Source organism: Eucyclogobius newberryi, unplaced genomic scaffold (genome assembly GCF_026437365.1).
Source record: "Eucyclogobius newberryi isolate DKJ021-1_F unplaced genomic scaffold, fEucNew1.0.hap1 SCAF_10, whole genome shotgun sequence".
In the NCBI taxonomy this organism is placed as follows: Eukaryota; Metazoa; Chordata; class Actinopteri; order Gobiiformes; family Gobiidae; genus Eucyclogobius; species Eucyclogobius newberryi.
In genome coordinates, this window is record NW_027315724.1 from 33332756 (window position 1) to 33352379 (window position 19624).

The 19624-nt window shown below is 40.3% G+C and overlaps 1 protein-coding gene across 1 annotated transcript in view; it reads left to right on the forward strand.

The window, feature by feature from the left end:
• fat3a (FAT atypical cadherin 3a) overlaps positions 1 to 19624 on the forward strand; it is a 223351-nt gene that overhangs the window by 71318 nt on the left and 132409 nt on the right. The window contains exon 2 of the mRNA XM_072455495.1: positions 6260 to 6365. The gene's annotated coding sequence lies outside the window, so the exon portion shown is untranslated. The remainder of the gene's footprint in view (positions 1 to 6259; positions 6366 to 19624) is intronic.

Consider the following 19624-nt stretch of genomic DNA (forward strand, 5'->3'; position numbering starts at 1 on the left):
CGCCGCTGCTTGGCATGTGTTTTGACGGTCTGTCGCGCGCACCTCTGCCGCGTCCCGGAGTGTCGGACCTGCCCTGGCCCGCTGTCACTCCATAAACAGTGGGTTAAGAGCCGTCCCAGACGCGCGGAGCAGGCCTGGGAGGTCCCGTCTGACACATGACGGACAGGCGCTGCTGCCCATCAAGTCGCCGCCTTCAAAACCCGGGGATAATGCACAAAACAGGTTGGCGCCGTTGCAGCTCACTTTGCACAACGCGCTTCACCACAGGAACGGCATCATTAGCGTACGTGCCCGGGACGTATGGACAATGTGGTGTTTTCTTTGTTTCGTGCTTAAGCTATCGCATTTTATTGTTGTGAGAAGAAAGGTTTTAAAGCTGAGATATTGTGCCCTTTTCAGGTATTTAGTGTGAAACGCTGACATATGTAGATTGTTTTTTTCACATTTGCCAACTGTAAACCGTAATATTGGTCTGATACGCTTTAGTTCAAGTGTTTTTATTGTTAAAACAGGCCTATGTGACATGTTTGAACTCGGCTCAACCTCTTCCTTTTAAAATTAATCACAAGTAAGTGCAGGGAAATGGGCGAGGACGGAAGGTAGGTGAAAAGCTCAAACATTTTCTGATGAATTAACCTTGAGCGGAGGACAACAACAAGCTTATTAAAGCCAATTTCACACAATATGTCACCTTTAACAATTATTCACAATTCTTGACACAAAAACTAGACATCAATAACAAAACATTGTCTGATGTATTTCCATTCCTCTAGTTCATAAACTTAATAAAGTCAAACTCTCTGAATGATACAGTATAGTTAAAGGTGGTATGGACGATTTTTTTCAGCAAATTTTTTATCATATTTCCTCGTGGCGTGGATAAATCATTTGTCCTGCCACGTATCAATCATAAAACGCACCTATTGCTCACCTGCAGCCGTGTCAGGCTCGTCCCCACGTTTCCGCGTGCCTAAGCGCATGGATCTATCATAATATAGTTCCCTCAGTGTACGGGGCAAAATGAAGACGGAGAAAGACTGTTCGAGCTGACGCAGAAGTGGACAGAAATCTACGGGAGACGAGAGATGCGATGCGATCCGTTGCGCTGATAAACAAACGCACGTGTGTGTTGTATCAGTCCGCACGGGGGAGTGACATGTGCACTTCCACCTGCGTTCTCAAATCGCCCAAAAATCGTCCATACCGCCTTTAATACGGCATAAACAGACCGGTAAATAAAGATTTTTGAATGTGTTGCATTCAGATGCCCTAATTCTGCTTTTAAAATGATTATACTAAACTAAATTATTATATATTATCATTTTTGTTTAGTTTTTTTCACAAATACATTGTGACGCAGGTCGAGCAATACATGAAATTGCCACTTTCTGCCATTATGATTTCATTTTGAGTAGATATGTTTTCAGAAGACATTTTCAAACTGGAACATGAATTTATATTCCTAAACTACAAGATCTAGATGTTTGTTTGCGGTCTGTACTGCTGCTGTAAAGTCTCGGCAGACTCTTATATATCCTTGTACACGTAAACTGCGTACATCGATCGACATTTGCGTCCCTTTGCAGACTCTAAAACATGTCTCACTTTCGTAAGCAGGATTAGATTTAGGGCCTGGTGGAAATGGGTGGAGAAGTTCAACTGTTGTGAGCCAGACAGGCTTGTGTTTGGACACCTGCTTTTGTCACTCACGCCACAAATCGAAGCAGAGAAACACAATACACTCAGTTTAACGGGGGATTAGGGCCGCGGCAGAATTAGCCTGAGAAATCGGCCCACATAATGAGAACAGGGCGGTGGAAAAGCACGGCCAGTAATCGCCCTCTTCGCTTTTCTTAGGACGGATCTGGATTTGGTCTGGTTTTATTGGATTTTTACTGATTGGAAAAAGTATGTGTTGCTCAAGAGACTTTTTTTTTGGAATGTACTCATCGTTGGGTTGTGAAAAAAAATGTAAATGAATAAATAAATAAGTACATACTGGAATCAATGCTGAATAAAATGATCAATGTGTACTATTTTAAGTTTAAAAATTACAGTCTACAGTCTTGCAGGTCTATTAAACTTAATTTCCCAGAGGTGCACAACAAGCCACTGTAACAATTTTTTTTTGGATCGCACAAAATATCCCCAACACTGTATCAATAACTCATAGATTCGATTTTTGTGAGAAATAACATACAAAATGCTTAACCAACATTGCTTTGCCTTCCAATACTGAACTAAAATTAAACTAGGACTAGACTAGTACCAACCAGGCCTGAACCAGGACAAACCCAGAGTCAAAACAGGTCCACAGCTGAATTAAACAAGGACTAAACAAAGACCAAACCAGGTCTAAACTAGATTAAAAATAGACCCAGAATTAAACCAGTATACAAGATTTTTTTTAATACCTGATTGATAGGTCATGGGCCGAAATAAATCGCTTGGAGGGCCTGATTTAGCCCCCGGGCCTTATGTTGAATAGCTTCTTTAGTTTCTAAATTGAGTTTTTGTATCATGGCAAAACTAGTGGTTAGTTAGACAAACCCGATGCTGTTTTAAAATGAACAAATAGATTTAGAAACTCTTTAGAAACAACAAATAATGAGAACATTCAGCTTAGAACACTCTCAACAAGTGTTTAATTGTTGTACATTTTGACTCTTCAATTATTTTACTGAATTTGTCTATATAGCGTGTCCGTCCCGAGGCTGAATGAACAGATCTACTGCTTTATTCCAGATATTACACATCAGAAAGTGCTCAACAGAGACTAAAAATGATGATCAAATGAACCTAAAGCAAACGAATCGACCCAAACTGGACACTCAAGCCATAATACCTTGATTAAACCAGGCCTATAATCCATGTGTGCCTTCGTTAGCTGCTAATTGGCCGTGTCTGAGGCTGGAGTCAGTTCGGGCCCGGCTCAAGAGTCTTTAGTTCAAACACAGAGCGAGAGGGCTGCCCTGGTGATGTCATGGCGTAACGGTAAACTTTGTGAAGCTCGCCCAGGTCTTTTGTGTGCTGCGTCTCTAAGTACCGGTGGACGTGTCGGTTGCAGTTGGCAGGATCCAAGAATGTGGCCCCGCGGATCCTTCCCCCCCGCCCCCGCCCCATTTTAACCGTCACGCCTCATTTATATACAGTAGGCTGAAGGGAACGCACTTTACTGTCCTGGGAAAGTCAGGCTCAAGGTGGGAGATTTTGGGGACATCCAGAAGTGTTGGTAAAGTTGCACGTCGCTATTGTTATTAGAAAACCTTCCTTTCCTGCATGTCCTCTTAAATTAATTGTATCTTAGGACACATATTACGCAAAATTGACTTTTTTGAGCTTTTAACTATGTTCTAACATTATTCCCTCGTCAGAAACATGCCTGGAGTAGCATTTAGCCGCATTCACGCTAGTTTAATGAATCCTGGTTAGAAAGTCCTCTCCCCTCCGAGCGTCAGAAACACACTTTCGTTTTCTCGAGCTGTGACGTAGCTCTGTGAATCTTCTTTGCTGTTTTTGAGTCCTTAAATCATCCCCAGACCCATTCTGTGCATTTCTCCTGTCTAATCACGATCAGTGTAACTGCGTGCTGAGACCCGGAAGTGAGAGGCCAGCAAGAACGGGGTGTGATTCCCTTTGCAACCAATAGATGGCACCATTTAGACCCGGGGGAAACAGCAGTAATTTAAACAGAAACAAATGTAATTTTGTCCGAGATGTCAAACTAAAGGTACTCGAGAGCATGTTTAAAGTCTGATAACAACACACATAACGCTTGATATTTGTCCTTTAAATTCTATGTATACTACTACTTACCATCACTTATTTATTATCCTACAGGTCAGACGTGTAGAGTAAGATTTTCTATTAGGTGCCACATTCACTTCTCAAGAGCTGGTGGCCACGACTGCCCTGGGGCAAACTCACAAATACTTTGCTGTCATTCTGCACCTATGGCCTCTCCGACCGCCACTAAACACAACACCACTGCATTTATACGGACGAGGCGTGTTTGTTTTGCTTTAAACTGGCATAAAAACATGAACACAATGATATTACACACATAACGGACTTCTAACAGAGACAGTCTATTTTCATTAAGACGGCATTGATTTTGCATGTGCTTTTATGGATTAAGCTCCTCGTTTAGCTGTAAGATGGATCGTTGTGAGGACTGTTTGATCCTGTTGAAACGTAGCGCGCAATATTCAGGATAAATGAAGTAAAATGAAACAAAACAGACAGTTTAAATGAAATGTTACAATTATAGAATGGAGGTTTTGACTTCTTTGCCCACTCTGACCTCAGCTTTACGTGTGAGAAATTACAATATCATTCACAACTGTTCATATTTATTGAATTTGACATAACCAAACAACAGAGAATTCCTTCATCCAGTTGTATTAAATCAAACCTTCTGAATGCTAAAGTTAAAGAAACATAGACCTACAGATGAAAATGTGTCTTATGTCTAGCTTCACTTTTCGTGTATCGACCTGAAATGACTTATTTTCGCTTCTAAAGTGTTCACCATTTACCGATTCATCTCGAAATCTCCAGTGATCGTTGGATTGCGCTCGCCAGTAGACGTTCCTGTTAAAAGTCGCCATCGCACCTGTGAGAGTGTGTGAACCTGGCGTGTAAAAGAGCGTGGGAAACCCTGCGCCGGGTGAGGGACGGGCAGGGCGACGGATGGCGACAGAGCGGTGAATTAACGGCCGAGTCTTGGCCCCCGAGTCGGCGCGCTCTGTGTGTCCGGCCTTAAATCTAGCCGCCGCGCTCGTTTTCTCAGTCCCTCCGACGCTATTAATCCTGGATGTTTGCCTGTTTGTCTATAACGGATTATAAGGCGCTGGAACTAATGAGGTTTGGGTCTGGACCGCGAGCCAAGACCAGACAAAAGGCTAGAGCGGGCCTGAGGAGGTGCCGGGGGGGGGGCGAGGTGCATCCCCGAGTAAGACATACGGCACAAAGGCTTCGTAACACCGAGCGCTTCGAATATGTAGAGCATTTTGACACGTTTTACATCACATTAAAAGTCCAGAGTTTGAGTTTAGAGGGAAGTTTAGTTGCATAAGACGTTTCAACAGATTGGATCCATCCAACGGCTTTTTTGTAGCTCAAAGACGGTGGTAAATCTACAAATTACTTAAAAAACTGATAATACAGGTTTTTAATGGAGTTTGTGCTAGTTTACTTTAAAAAAAAAAAGCTAAAACCAATATGGCGGCAGGTGGCATTTTATTGGCAACAATGTTTTCAAGAATATTATTTGGTTGATCGATTGTTCAGATCAGAACAGAACTAATAATTGTGATCTTTTTCGAAGTTAAATTAACTTTACATTGATTATTTCATGTAACTTTATCTATATGAGTGATACTAGAGCAACATTAAACAGTGTGACTGAAAGTGAATTACGGATTTCACTGTTTGTCGGTGTAAATAAGCTTGAATAATGTTAAAATTGTGATGTTTCTTCTCACAATAATCATAATGTAATTCGATATCGTGAATGGGGATGTCGAGAGTAACCGATTAATCGATCATTGTGATTATTGACGTCACAATATAATCGGAAGAACTAAAAAACGAATAATTGTGACTATTTTAGAAGCGAAAATATTTGATTTCTATTCAATCCGGGCCACAAAAAGTACACCCGTTTGCATTACAATAACTTTACTTTTGCATTCAGAAAGTTTGATTTCATAAAGCTCAAGACAAGTATTGCATCGTAATTGCAACAGTAAAATGTATTATAGTGACATCCCTACTTTAACAATTTGGAGTAGTAGATCATGTTTTGAATTTTTTTTAAACATATTTAACCGATACAATTTACCTTTGTCAATTTGGTCAAGTACATCGGCTTTGCAAAGACTTTATTTCCCTCATTTGCCAGTGTCTCCGGGGTTATTCGCCGCTGTCGACGGTCGAGTGGTTCAGCCTCGAGTGCGTCAGTGGAACTTTAATCAAGCCCAAGCGCTCGTGCCATTTGTAATCAGAAATTTAGAAGATACAGTGTCAATTGAAAAGCTTTTTATACAGGGACACAATTGTTTTATTGTGGTTTAGGTTTTGTGAATTAAAATCAGCACTTTTTCCTGTCTTTTTGTTGCGAATCCCGAACCTCTTTATTTGTGGCTGAACAAACATGTCATATTGCTCTGACCCAGGGCTCTCTTTAAAAGGACTGTTTGTTACCGCGCCGTGTCAAATAATGATTTATAAACCCCGTCTTTCCTTTCTTGTGCAGAGAGGAGGCGAGTGGAAGCAGGGGATGGGACTGAAAGCCAGGGTTTGGCCTCTAGACATCGGCGACGTCGAAGTTCACGGTTGATCCTGAAGTGGTTAAGGCTGAGGTAAGTTCACAGCCTAATGCAAAGGTTTGATTTGCTGTTTTTCATGCATTTGTCACGGCAAAAAAACAAAAATGACTGGTCGCGGTGGATGTTGTTGGACAAAGAGACGAAAAAAAAAACAAAGATCGGGTGGTCAATGCCGTTTTGCCAAATGTTATTAAATCAAGAAGGATTTGTGGTTTTTGGTTGATGCATTTCTGACAAACTGTTTTATGGTTCTGTATCGACATAGTAACGTAAGAGTAACTTTTAGCTTACACTTTTCTTGTGGTAGTTGCTAATGTCCTCTACAGGGCTGCAACAAACTACAGACGTCTGTTGTCGACGAGGCAGCGATTATTTTTTCCATTATACAATTAAAAATACATCACAAACAAAGGTTTAAATATGACGACAGAAGGCTTCTAGATAGAGAATATTTTCAAATAAAGTGTATTATGTAGGAACATCTTAAATCGTTTGTTCTTTTTTGACCTTTTGATCTGATAATGTTAAACAATAATACTATTAAATAATGAGTCTGTATAGTCCAGATTATTATTTATTTTATTTATGTATTTATTTATATTAATTTATTTATTTATTTTACTTTATTTATTTTACTTTATATTTTATTTATTTTATTTTACTTTATATTTTATTTATTTTGTTTATTTTATTTATTTTTATTTTATTGTAACCACAAACCACTGACGCCGTTGCCTTTGCTCTGACGTTTGGGAGTCGACAGGGTAATAAATCCTGGCCTCGCTGTTGCCTCGTCCACTCTGTCCGATATTAAAATTCAGACGACTGTCCCGGGCCACGGACGGGCGGCTGAGCGGTGATTGTAGCTGGAGGCTGTTCTGGACAAAGCAAAGGTCAAATCTGAGAGGGGCGTTCGCTGTAATGACTTATTAGACTCTGAGCTGCTGTGATGGGTCTGGGCACCAGCAGCAGGGTTTGGTTGCTTCAAGGCCCTTTATTATGCATTATTTAAGCTTTTTTTTAAACTTCTTTGGACACTTAAGTCTTAGAGGAGGTTTCAATTTGATGGGGTCAACTTTAGAGACAAGGGCTTCTTGAATGTACGAAATAAAAAGTGTGACTAACCCTGGAACTAAACCTCGAATAGACTAAATCTGGACTTGAACAGTGTCTGTTTCTGTCCTTTGCTGCGGAACAGGCCTGACTAAATGTAGACTATATCTTTTCTTATGTAAAATAAAAAATGAATGAAAAGGAAGCATAGTCCTTCAATCTAACAATGTATTCTAAACCTTATAGACCCTATCGTGGTACATAAAACCCTCTAATTGGCAGGTTTCTTTAGAACAGGGGTGTCCAAACTGTTTCCACCAAGGGCCGCATTTTGAAACTTAAACAAACAAACAACTTGACAATGTCGGATTTGTTGAATGACAAAGTGAATCATTCGAAATTTTGCATTTGACGTAATTGCGATGAGCGTCCACACCTTTAATTAGACCTAGAATTTCAATCTTAGGTTGGTATAACATCAATATGGCTGAATTTTCCCAACTTCACAGTAAAAAGTACTAGTTTTTGTTGTTTGGGTCGACATAGCAGGAAGCTGGAGGGCCAAGAAAAATTGGTCTGAGGGCCGCATTTGGCCCCCGGGCCCTAGTTTGGACATGCCTGCTTTAGAAGAATGCACAGCCCTAGTTCCTGTGTAAGTCGAGAACCACGAACTTAATTACAAAATCACTTCGTAATCAGCTTCTACTTAATGCCAAGAACCAAAGCCGCTGAACATTTTCAAAGCGGCCTCGTATTATTGCTACTTTGTGATATGTTTAGTTTATTTTGACATTTCAATAAATACAATACCGCCTTTTTCCAAATGACCCGCACCAGGCTGGACGAAGGGAAAACCCATAACCGAGCTGTCAAAGTTACACTCCGCTTGTGCTTAAAGCCGGTCGACAGAACGCGGCCCACGGAGTCTGCGGCCAAATTCTGAATTAGGCCTAACGCGTTAACCTCTCCGCATTGAAGTGCGCCGTTTGATTGGCGTTTAACCTGCGATTCGTCCCGGGCCAATTTCGCTACCGCCGCTCTCCACGCGGCGCGAGCGCTCGCAACGTTCCAACAAAAGCAAACACGTCAGCAGAGAGCGGTAAAGCCTTGAGTGTAGGTACGGAGACACCCAGGCCATTTCTGTTCACGACACAGCGAGTTGAAGGCTGTAATGGACTTAGCATATGGGCTGCTGTTTAATTACGTTGGGGAAAAGTGGATTGGTCGACCCGGGTGAAAAGGACAGCGCAGAATGTTTATAGCCCTCTGTTTGAATTGAGGTCGTGATATAGAGTCTCTGGCATGAAGAAGCCTGTCGGAAAGATAGAAGCGCCATATGGACATTTTTGAACCACTGGCGTTGTAATGAGGCTGTTCTGTACGAGACGCTGTAAAAGTCTGCTCCATGTTGACTAGAGGTGAATTTGACTCAAAAAGACATAAGGACTATGAAAAAACCAGGATTGAGACGATGTGTTTTGATGGTTGTACCTTTTTGTGTGGGATGTTTTTGCTTTGCCTGGAATGTTCTGTAATATGGCATTAAGGGACACGTCCTTACGCTGTGATTGACTTTGATGAGCTTTTAAAACCGCATTATAATGTTGTTCCATCATCAAACATAAGCCTTTATTTGTCCCACAATGGGGAAATTCCAGTGTCGCAACACAAAGTAGGTACAGAAGTAAATTATAAAAAACAGACAACTTATAATTTTTTTTTTAAAATACTCTTAATGAAAAAAATAAGAATAATAACAATAGTAACACTCTTATTTACAACAGAGAATATAATCTGTAATATAACGCTTGTTTCTTTAATCCTGTCGCTGAGGCCGTCTTCTCTGCTCCTTCGCTCAACCTCAGAAAATACTCAGTTTCAAAAAGACTTGTTTATTTCACCACGGTAACGCCATCTGCTGCTGCTACATTCTGGTAGTTTAAGTTCTAATATATGAAAACATGTAAAGGCAGTCAAGGGCATGTTAAATAAAGGCCAATAAATGTGTATATATTTATCTATATTAAATGGTTTATCTTTTATCTTCATTTATCTTTCTTTGCTGTATCAAAATGGAAATAAATCAGGGCTAAACCAGGTTGGAAATAGGACTAACACATCCCAATAGGCAAATACAACTGAATCTTAATGAAGCAAGGACTCCGTGGGTTTCACGCACAAGGATTTCTTCCCGATTTGAAGGATTTATCGGCCCTACGTCGTTACAGCAATAGCCAAATTCGAATCCAAACATGATCTTAGAATGGGGAAAGGTCCTTCAAAGCAAGAAGGGCTCATTTGCCTGAAACCCACGAATAAGCCTGCCAAGGACACGACGTACCACCAGAAGAAACGTACGTACAAATGTATTATGTACAAATATAACGGGTCGAAGGAGAAGTCCCATTATCAACGAACCATCTCACCGCAAGCTCCTTCTGTCGCTTAATTTGGCCTTAATGCACTCGCTCTAACTGACACTTTGCACCTCATTTTGTGGTGGGACGCATCGTGTTGTGGTCCGCGCGGCTTCGCTCTTCGCCGTGCATTAACGTGGCTCGATTTGCCCCGCGTTTGTAGCACTCGGACGTCCCGCTTCGGTCTGGAATCAGTTGAAAAGCCGTGTGGAAGATTGGAACATGAAAACGGTGGGGAGAAACCTGGGGCACTTTGGAGTTCGATGTGATCCAGATGTTGCTCAGAAGTCCACATCTGCGCCGAGGCCAACATCTGCGGAATGAAGACGTGTGAACAGCCCGGAGCTTTAGCCTTAGCCTACTGTTAGCGGCGCCCCGGGTCACCTCATTACGCAGACATTTTCCATAAACACTATCGAGCCATGAACTATGGTTTCCCCTCAGTTTGATCAGGAGAAACGCTCATTAGTGCGGCGATATCTCATGATTAGACGTGTACTCGTATGGAGACGGTGTAATTGTCATCACTCGCACGGTTCTGGGAGGGAAGACAGGGGCAACCACGTTTTGTGTAATCTATGGCCGCTAATAAGATTATTACAATGTACTCTTTCCTTCAGCATCTATTGAATCTTGTGTAAACTTTAAACAACATGTAACAAGGCTTCTATAAAGGGTTTCAGTCAAAAGTCCCCAAGGTTTTCTCTCAAGCATAAAAAGCACTCTTTATGATCTCTACAAGCGTGCAATGCGTCGAAAGGCTTTGAAATACAATTGTGTTGCAACGTTTGACAGATTAAGATGTTTTGACTTCTACGTGAAAGTCATTTTAAATCCACAATACACTGTTTTTCTCCTAGTTGGCATTTATTTCTATGTTCCACTGTTTTTTTTTTTCATTTAAATGGGCCAAAACATGACACACATGAACATAGACCGAACATAAAATATTCAATATGATTAAAATTTTATATTGCACATGGAACTGATAGAAATGTGTGATTTTGTACATTTTTGGCTGTTAATTTCTAAAGTATCAATATTTTTTGTGATATTTGAATATACTTTTGGACACAATAATTGTTTTATTAAAAGAAATGTATTATGCCTCAATGTGTTTGTCAAACTATCGAAATAAACTCAGCAGAGACAAAAGGAGACTAAATCAAGGCTAATTTAGACGAAATAAGAACAATCATGAATAAAAATCCACATTTTCATTTGAAAAAACAGTACATTTCTGTCAGATGGAGAATCTTGATATTAGAGCAACATATTTACTTTGTTGCATTAGCCAATATTACATTTTCAGTACTTTTACAATACATGTTGCTGCCCTAATTATCAGTGTAATTGATTCAGTTTATGCTTTAGACATGTGTTGTTTAGGCTTGTCCTGATTTTCTACACTTAAGAAGACATACACCTGTTTAAACACTTATTTCTGCAAAGTCTAAACGTCAATCACTCAGGGGGGGGGTGGAAAAACAACACATTTGAGCTAAACATACAGCAATAAGCTCCAGCGTTGGCTCTGCAGTGACAGGATGATGGAGTGTTTTTAGTGGATTAGCAGTTGTTTCACTGGTTAATATTGACCACATCAGAGCGGTGCAGAAACATCATAGCTGCATGATGGTTTGAGGCTGCTGTTGTTCATTGATTAGAAGCAGCCTGAGCGGGATCTGGTTCCCGTGGAGGTCTCTGTGGCCCCACCGCTCCATCCATCTCCCGCCTGCAGCTGTCACACGGGCCCCGCGCCACTACATTTGTCTTGTCACACCTCCGCGGTCGTCGGGGGCAGCGAGGCCAGTCACGTTCGGGCCGGACATCAGACGCGTAAATAAGCAAAATGCCGAAGCGTCGCGTGTGGCTGAGGTTTTTTTCGATAGCATCTGCGTTTCGCGTTCGGTTGTTTGAATCCTGACTTACGAAGGCTCGAAAGTGTAGATTTTCACCTTCGAACCTCTTGTCGGAAACGCAACTCTGTGAGAAAACCGATGTGAAGTGACACTTACTGTTCAGACTCAGCTTCAGGACCACAGGCGCCAGAAAAGATTAGGATTTTCCAAATATGTACTGTATATTTATTGAGTTAAGCCAAAAACACATCATAGTTTAGTGTCATTGTACTGTAAGCGAGCGGGTTTTTTGCGGATCGAGTGAAAAATCGCAGCTATTTATGTGTTAAATGGCAATATCTTTAGGATTTACAAATACAATGTTAAATACAATTGATTACTTGGCACTTAAAGAGGTAAAAACCCTTGGGCCTGTGGCACTTTTAACAACCAATGTATGTATTGTTTTTCGTGGATCAATGTGGCTTTGAAGTACTTTTCATCGTTCAAATTATGGAATGTTTTGTTTTGAAAAACTCCATCAACCTGAAACCTTTGGATGCATTTGAATTCGACAAATAAATCAGTGCAATGCCTTTTGTCCAGACAGGATCCATCATAAGGAGGTTTTCAAATGTATAAGTCAATAGTGTTTTAAAGGTCAAGACGTTTTGCATTCTACTATCATACTACTGAACAAATAAACCATACATTCTTCCCACTGTTTCAATTAAATTATTTTTTGTAGTGCTTGAAATCACAACGATTACGATTATTGTGGAAAAAAAACCCATCACATTTAATGATTATTTACGATTATTGATTACCAAACAAAAAGTGAAATATTTAATTATCTTTCATTCTCATGTTACTGTTCGGCTTTGCAAAAATGAACTTGCTGAAAGACAAAATAAAGTTAAATTTGACAAAAAACAGCCAGACAAAATAAAGTTCTTTACATTTAAATACATTTTTTGATTGTATATTGAACAAACAATTCTTTTTATGGTTCTGACGATTATATTGTGACCCAAACAACCACGATTATCGATGAACCGAATAATCCGCAGTCACTAAACTGTACTTTTACAAAGACAGAAAACCAAACAACGAAACAGTCATGAAACACACGCAGATTAAACCTGTCCTTTAACCCTTTTCTTCTCGTAAACCTGGACGAGAACCACGGTGAAGAAGAGACCCTCGCTCACGTGCGGACGGGCAGTAGATTAGTCCTGATGCCCATCCTGTCGCAGTTCCCCGGGCCTGTAATATCTGCTCATCCAGCGACAGGACGCTCGCTCTTCCTGCCGCCAGAAGCCCGTCACCTGCCCATACCTCTCCCGCATTATCTCTTCACCGTAATCACATTTGACGACTCGGAGCGCTCCCACCGCGAGTACATTGCCACGGTGAGCTTCGCGGGCGCCCCATTTCACTTCTCCGTCAAAGTGACAGACCGGCGCTTTGGGCACACACCGGCTTATAAATAAATCAACTTGGCCAGTGTTCTCGTCGCAATCACGGTCCCCGCGCAGCTGTTAGCATGCTAATCTCCCCGCCGTCCCATTCATATTCATGCACTCTTTATTCCCACGCCCGGGCGAGAGCCGGCGCGGGACATGCGTCTATTTTAAGATTAAATAATAAATAAAAACACGGCGCGGTGTGTTGCCCCCTTTGTCGCGACTGTTGTTTGTCGAGCGTCGGAGTCTCCGCCGCCCAAATTCATACCCGCGCGCGATTAGCGTCTGCGCGTGCTAGCGGCGGAGAGGTCGTGCATTATTCACGGCATTAGATAAACATGCAAATCAGAGTCGGTGTGCAAATGAGTTTGAGCCGTTGCTTGTCTTAGTTACATTAGTTCTTGTTGCATTACCTGAGCGCTATAACAGCAGGGCATTTGTAAGAAAAGTCCTTCAAAATGTGGACAAACTCACACCATTTCTTTCAAGGTGGATGAGGGTACGTTTTGCCTAAATGAGGTCGTGTATTGCATTTATCTGAAATATATCCATGGAGACAAACAAGTAAGAAGTTTATTTATATATAGGTCTTTTAGGGTCGTTAAAAAACACTTGCAATTAAATAAATGGATACGAGAGAGATACAAATCCTCCTTGTGACAATGTGCTATTTTGGTGATTGTGATTGACTGGTTTTCCTCCGCCCGCCCCGCCACGCCCACTCCTATTGGTCAACCTGTTTGATCGTCTGAGTGAGTGACAGGTGGACTTAACCAATCACAGTGAGCTTTCAGAAACAGCATGGGCTTTAGTTACCTCTTAAAGACTGAACAAGAAAACATTAATACAAGATAAAATGCATTTAATTTAAAAATGTTGTTAGAGTTGAATACAATACCATGGCAACAAGATTCCTAGAGGAGGAGCCATTAAGTTATGCCATTCACCTTTCCAACTTAACATAGGAAGAGTGTAATATAATCTACCAGCAGCATTTGTGAGCGCAGTGAAGATTGAAGCAGTTTGTATCGAACCTAAACACAAGGTAACGTCAAATGCCAAAAAATTAAATAAAAATACTGACTGAGATACATACTGAGAAATACATTTGGAATAAAGTGCAGTTACAGAATCCAACTCTATCCGTCCTCATTCAGTGACCGAGGAGACACTGGCACAAAAGAGTCCTTAAGTCTATTCATGGAAGCGGGTGGAACCATGAACCTTCTCTCCAGCACTGTACAGGTTAAGTTCTTCTGTTGTGTATGTACATTCATTGTTCTGAGTCCAAGTCCAAACTATTAACACACACATTTTCTGTTTGTTTTACAAGAAATCTATTGAACTTCAAGCCTATTCTGGAAAAAGCATATTTAAACTAGCGCGTTTTCCGGACTATAAGCCGCACCTTGTTTCATAGTTTGGCCGATTTATACTCCGGAGCGACTTATACTGTGATATTATGAACTTGTTATTTTCACACTCGCATTTCACATGTCGATTATTTTCACACTGACAACCACAAGAGGGCGCTCGAGGCTCTGAGCGACGCAGAAGAAGAATCTGCACTTCCTCTTCCTCTGGAGTTTGTGGAGTTGTTTAGAAGTGACACAGAGGAAGAAGAATTCAATGGATTTAGTGATTTGGGGTAAAACTGATGCTTTGCTAAACTTGTTAGCATGTTCTTTATGCTATAGTTATCTGAATAACTGTTCATATGTTACGTTAACATACCAGACACTTAGCACAGTTCTGTCTGTGCCTCATGTAGCTGAAGGTGTTAGCGTTAGCATACGTCATGTAGCTGAAGGTGTTAGCGTTAGCATACGTCATGTAGCTGAAGGTGTTAGCGTTAGCATACGTCATGTAGCTGAAGGTGTTTGCGTTAGCATACGTCATGTAGCTGAAGGTGTTAGCGTTAGCATACGTACACCTATTCACCATGTTCTCTCATCTGTTATTATTTTATGATGTCTGTTCTTGGTCTTGGATTTTATCAAATACATTTCTCCCAAAAAATGCGACTTATACTCCAGTGCGACTTATAAACCGGAAAATACGCTAAATATCTTCCTTCTGTTGCACGGACAATGTCACTTTCCCAGTTAGCAAGACCACCTGCCTCGAGCTCCACCACAATCATCAAAGTAGTTCCTCAAGGTCGAAAATATGAAAATCTGGTCTTTTTCACCTTGATTTGATATTCCTATTACTTCCCATTAGTTGTTCTTAGACTCTGACAGGTTATTGATCCACTGGGGACGTGCCTTGGCTCGGTCATGTTACTCATACACAAATACACCGTGATTTGCAAATGCGGTGAATAGATACATCGATCGTAAATGTGTGCTGGAACCTGCCGCGGCTCTGATCCGGGCTCATGCATCACTAACAGATGCTTTTAATCACAATCAGCTCCTGATTACAATTACAATCTGTCTCCTGTTTCATTGCAGTCGACAAGAAACAGGCGACGGCTTTTAAATGAATGGCGTTCATTATATTAGAATACATTAAGTCGTCCCCGATGCGTCAATATTTACAGATCATATCAGCGACTCAGACCTGCTTCATGGGATTGTTCTTATTCTGAGTTCAGCGTGAGTTTGGAGCAGGACTGTGGGGAACGTGAAGGTAACTGTAGACGTGCTAAGATTGATGGTATGCAAAAAGTGCTAGCATAGCAGCAGTAGTAATGGTCATTATTATACATTTTGAATATATGCATTGACACCACTGATATAAGACATTGTAGGTGGACATAAGACGCAGTAATCTAGTGTGCTGCGTGTGTTCTGTCAGATCTGTGGTGACAGTACACAAAGGAGGGCTGCTGCTAACAGATGCTAATTTAATGATTCTTTTTGATTAAATGATAAGTGGTTGCTTCGTGTGGATGGCTGCTGTGTTCTGTGTCGTTTTGACATCATTCCTGCTCCGTCTGAATAATAAAACATCTTCTCTCGGCCCATTTGAGAGGTTTTCTATTCTTGTTTAAAGACCACCTAACGATTACTAAATGAGTTCATTATTTCAGTTGCTATTTATATAGAACCTATTCCATGGCACAAACACAGAATTGAATGAGTGCGAATGGATAAGTTGGTGGAACATTGACATTTCCATGGAAACGAGCCCTTTGCGGAGCCCCCCGCCGCCAAAAAAGGTTACGCAATGCCCCTTTAAGCCCAGTGTTCTGTAAAGTTGTAGCATGTTGTGTTCCGCACGATGGGTCAAATTCAGAAAGTTTATCTATGGTATTGTGAAAAAATACATTGAGATGCAACTTTTCTTCTTTTATCTATAACTTTTTTCAGTTCTTGACCAATGTATTTGTCATAAACCTTTTTTTCCCGTTTAAAAACCCAGAAAAAGCACTTTACTACTACTACTACACTTTACTTTACTCACTTTGAATAAAAAAATAATATTAAAAAAACGCTTATCATCACTTTGCTCCTTCGTTGCTTCCCGATTAAACCAGCATGTAATATTTACCAAAAGCAACGTGCAATCGTCCCTCCTGCTGAGAAAACCCAACAGCGGCCATCTTGGGGCCACAAACAATAAACGCATTAGACTGGAGTAATCGGGAAGTTTAAATGCCCAATTTTTAATTCAACAAACCCTGGGAGTTTCCTGCTGGTTGTGAATATCGTTTTTGTCTTGGAAGTAACCGTGGGCCGTGGAAGTAACTCAAATACGCAATCAAATCGGACATGAATAAAACAGGTGGATTTGGATGTGTGTAAATGCTGCTCAGAGCGTGAAAAAGTGGTTTTCTTTTGACGGTTGAAGATTTATACGTCGCTAAAATGAACACTGATGACAGGAAAGTGATAAATCTTCTTTATGGCACCTGTTAGTGGTGTGATAAAATGGAGAAATTAACATTCCATCATTACATTTTAATAGCTAGAAGCGTAAAATGGGAAAATGTAAAGATTTGTATGAGTCTGACTTAATTGCGAAGGACATACAGCTAAATTAGTGTAAATCTGTAGCTCTTGTGGAGTGATCACAGTCTGCAACGATGACAAGAATTTGTAATGATCCGCAGCAAGTGTGGAGCTAAAGTTAGCGACACTTTTCAGTTTTAATCTTCTCAGTAAGTAGTATATTTCTTGCGTTAAAGTTGTACATATTATGCATTCGTCTGGCTTTAACAAAATAAACAAAGCCCTTGGGCAATGTGAAAGTCATGATAATAGAGCCATGCGTTCGTTGTGAACACATAATGAGTCCGCTGATGGTTTTTGGACTTTAAAACTGCAGGAAAAGTGTGGATTTTTAACTGTGACGCAACAACCTGGGGGAAAATTCATACAGAGTGATTTGTGAGGTTCAGAGAAGATGACCTCGTACACAGGATGCATGGAGCGGTTTATGAAGTAAAAGACAACTTTGTAAGTAAGTAAGTACATTTTATTTGTATAGCACCTTTCACAGACAGAAGTCACAAAGTGCTTTACAAAAAAACAGAATAAAACAATAAAAATACAGAAAACTTACAGTGAGCAATACATATACAACAATATACAGTCCCTAAAAGTCTGGGTATGTTTTTGATAAACAATATAGCTCAAAAAAGTCCATATTTGTACTTTAAGGCTCTTCTGACAGGTCGGACGACTCATTGAACTAAAATGCAGTTAAGTTTTACACATTTAAAATTTTACTAAAAAAATGATTTTTAAAAATGTTAATAGAGAATAGCACATTTTTTAGGTTTATAATGTCACTTCCTGTTTGTAATTGATGACATCACACCCAGCAAATTACCCAGCAAACACAGAGAACAAAATCTTCTCATGTCATGATTTTTTAATTTGACAAATAAAGATATATGACAGCAACTTTATTTTGTTGAATAATGTTTAGAATGTCAAAAAAAGTAGTTTAAATTATGCATAAACTTTGACTGTTATGAATAATGTTCTTGGTGTGATGTCACTTCCTGTCATATTCTACAGATTTTCCAACGTTTCCTCCACAAAAACCTGCTCGATTGGTGTAAAACTATAATTTCTACGTAAAACAGGTATAAATACACCAAATAAAGTCAAAATTAGAAAATCGTAAAAACCCGTCATAAGCAATTTGGTTCTCATTTTGTTTTTTGTGAAGTTCTTGGGACACTTTAAATTCCCCGCTCAATCTGAAACACCCACCTGGGCCAATATTTGTCACAGTTGGTTGCTCGTGGGTCCGTCTGTTCACCAGGTGGTCGTGTGTGTGTGTTACTCTTTTCTTTTGAATGTAAATATGTGAGGGTTTTGCTCTGGTTGGTGTTGCGGCGGGTTCTGGTCGTGACAGATTACAGATTAAAAGTGGGGCTACGTGTCACTCCCTTGTGCTTTTTCCTCCGGGCAATAAACAAAAGCTGCTAAATTATGTATATGCTCTGCTGCTACATCTCATTCTGTCCCCACGAGCTGCGCGGCTTCAACTGTAAGAGCTGTGGATATAAGAGCAGAGTTGGTTTATTAGTCACGAAGCACCGAAACTTGGCTCTTCTTTGGTGAATCGATAATCGTACGGAATAACTATATAGAATTGTGAGAATTGTAGGCAGCAACAGTGAGTAATTCAGTTCAAAATGTGCTCCAAAAAAGCAAAACTACAAAGTACTTTTTTAATCTGGCTGTTTATGTGTGTAAATCCATTAAACTTGCAACTGAAATGAAAGATTAAAGATTGTCACAGTTGTTTGGTCGTAGTGCCAATGATAATATGTGTGAATCATTGTGAAATTGTGATTTTTCTTTGCACAATAATCGACGTATAGGTATAAAAATGATGTTTGTTTGGTACCTCAGCTTTAAATGTCTGCGTTAAAGTGTCAATAAATACATAGCACAGACATAGCATTTACTTAAGTCTGGCTCTTTCTACGTTTGTTTTGAATTATTACTGAATCATTTGGATTTAACACTTGAAATATGACGTTAAAAGGCACCAAAAAAGAACCGTTCAAGTACCGGTATCGGAAAGCAGGTATCGTTAAGGTATCAAATGGTGCACATCTCTATCATAAATGTCACTTTTCCCACCTGCTTTCTGTTGCTTTGCGAAGAAGATTCCACAGTTTGGCATTAATCTAGTCTATTTCGGAGTAGGTGAAGCGCCGAGGCCAAGTTACAGGTCAGATCTGTGGAGTTCACAAAACAATGCATGTTTTTCCATACATTTTGGAGCAATAAAAGCCTGTAACTGAATAAATGTGACATAGATAAGCTTAGGTTTAATGCTATGCTATGAAAACACACCAGGCAAAGCAATAACATCGCCATAGAGACAAGCAAAGTGGCCAATTATGTATCCGTAAAACATATCACTGGTCCCCTTATTCCCATGTTCCCCTACACTTCTTTATAACATCACTGTTGCCTTGGTGATGTACGTAAACAAACATAATCTATACATGTTTGTAGACACGGCCTTGTCCAGCTCCATATTGTTTGCGTTCACGTCCAATCTCTCATTTGTGGATCTATTAAAAGCTGGAGCATATG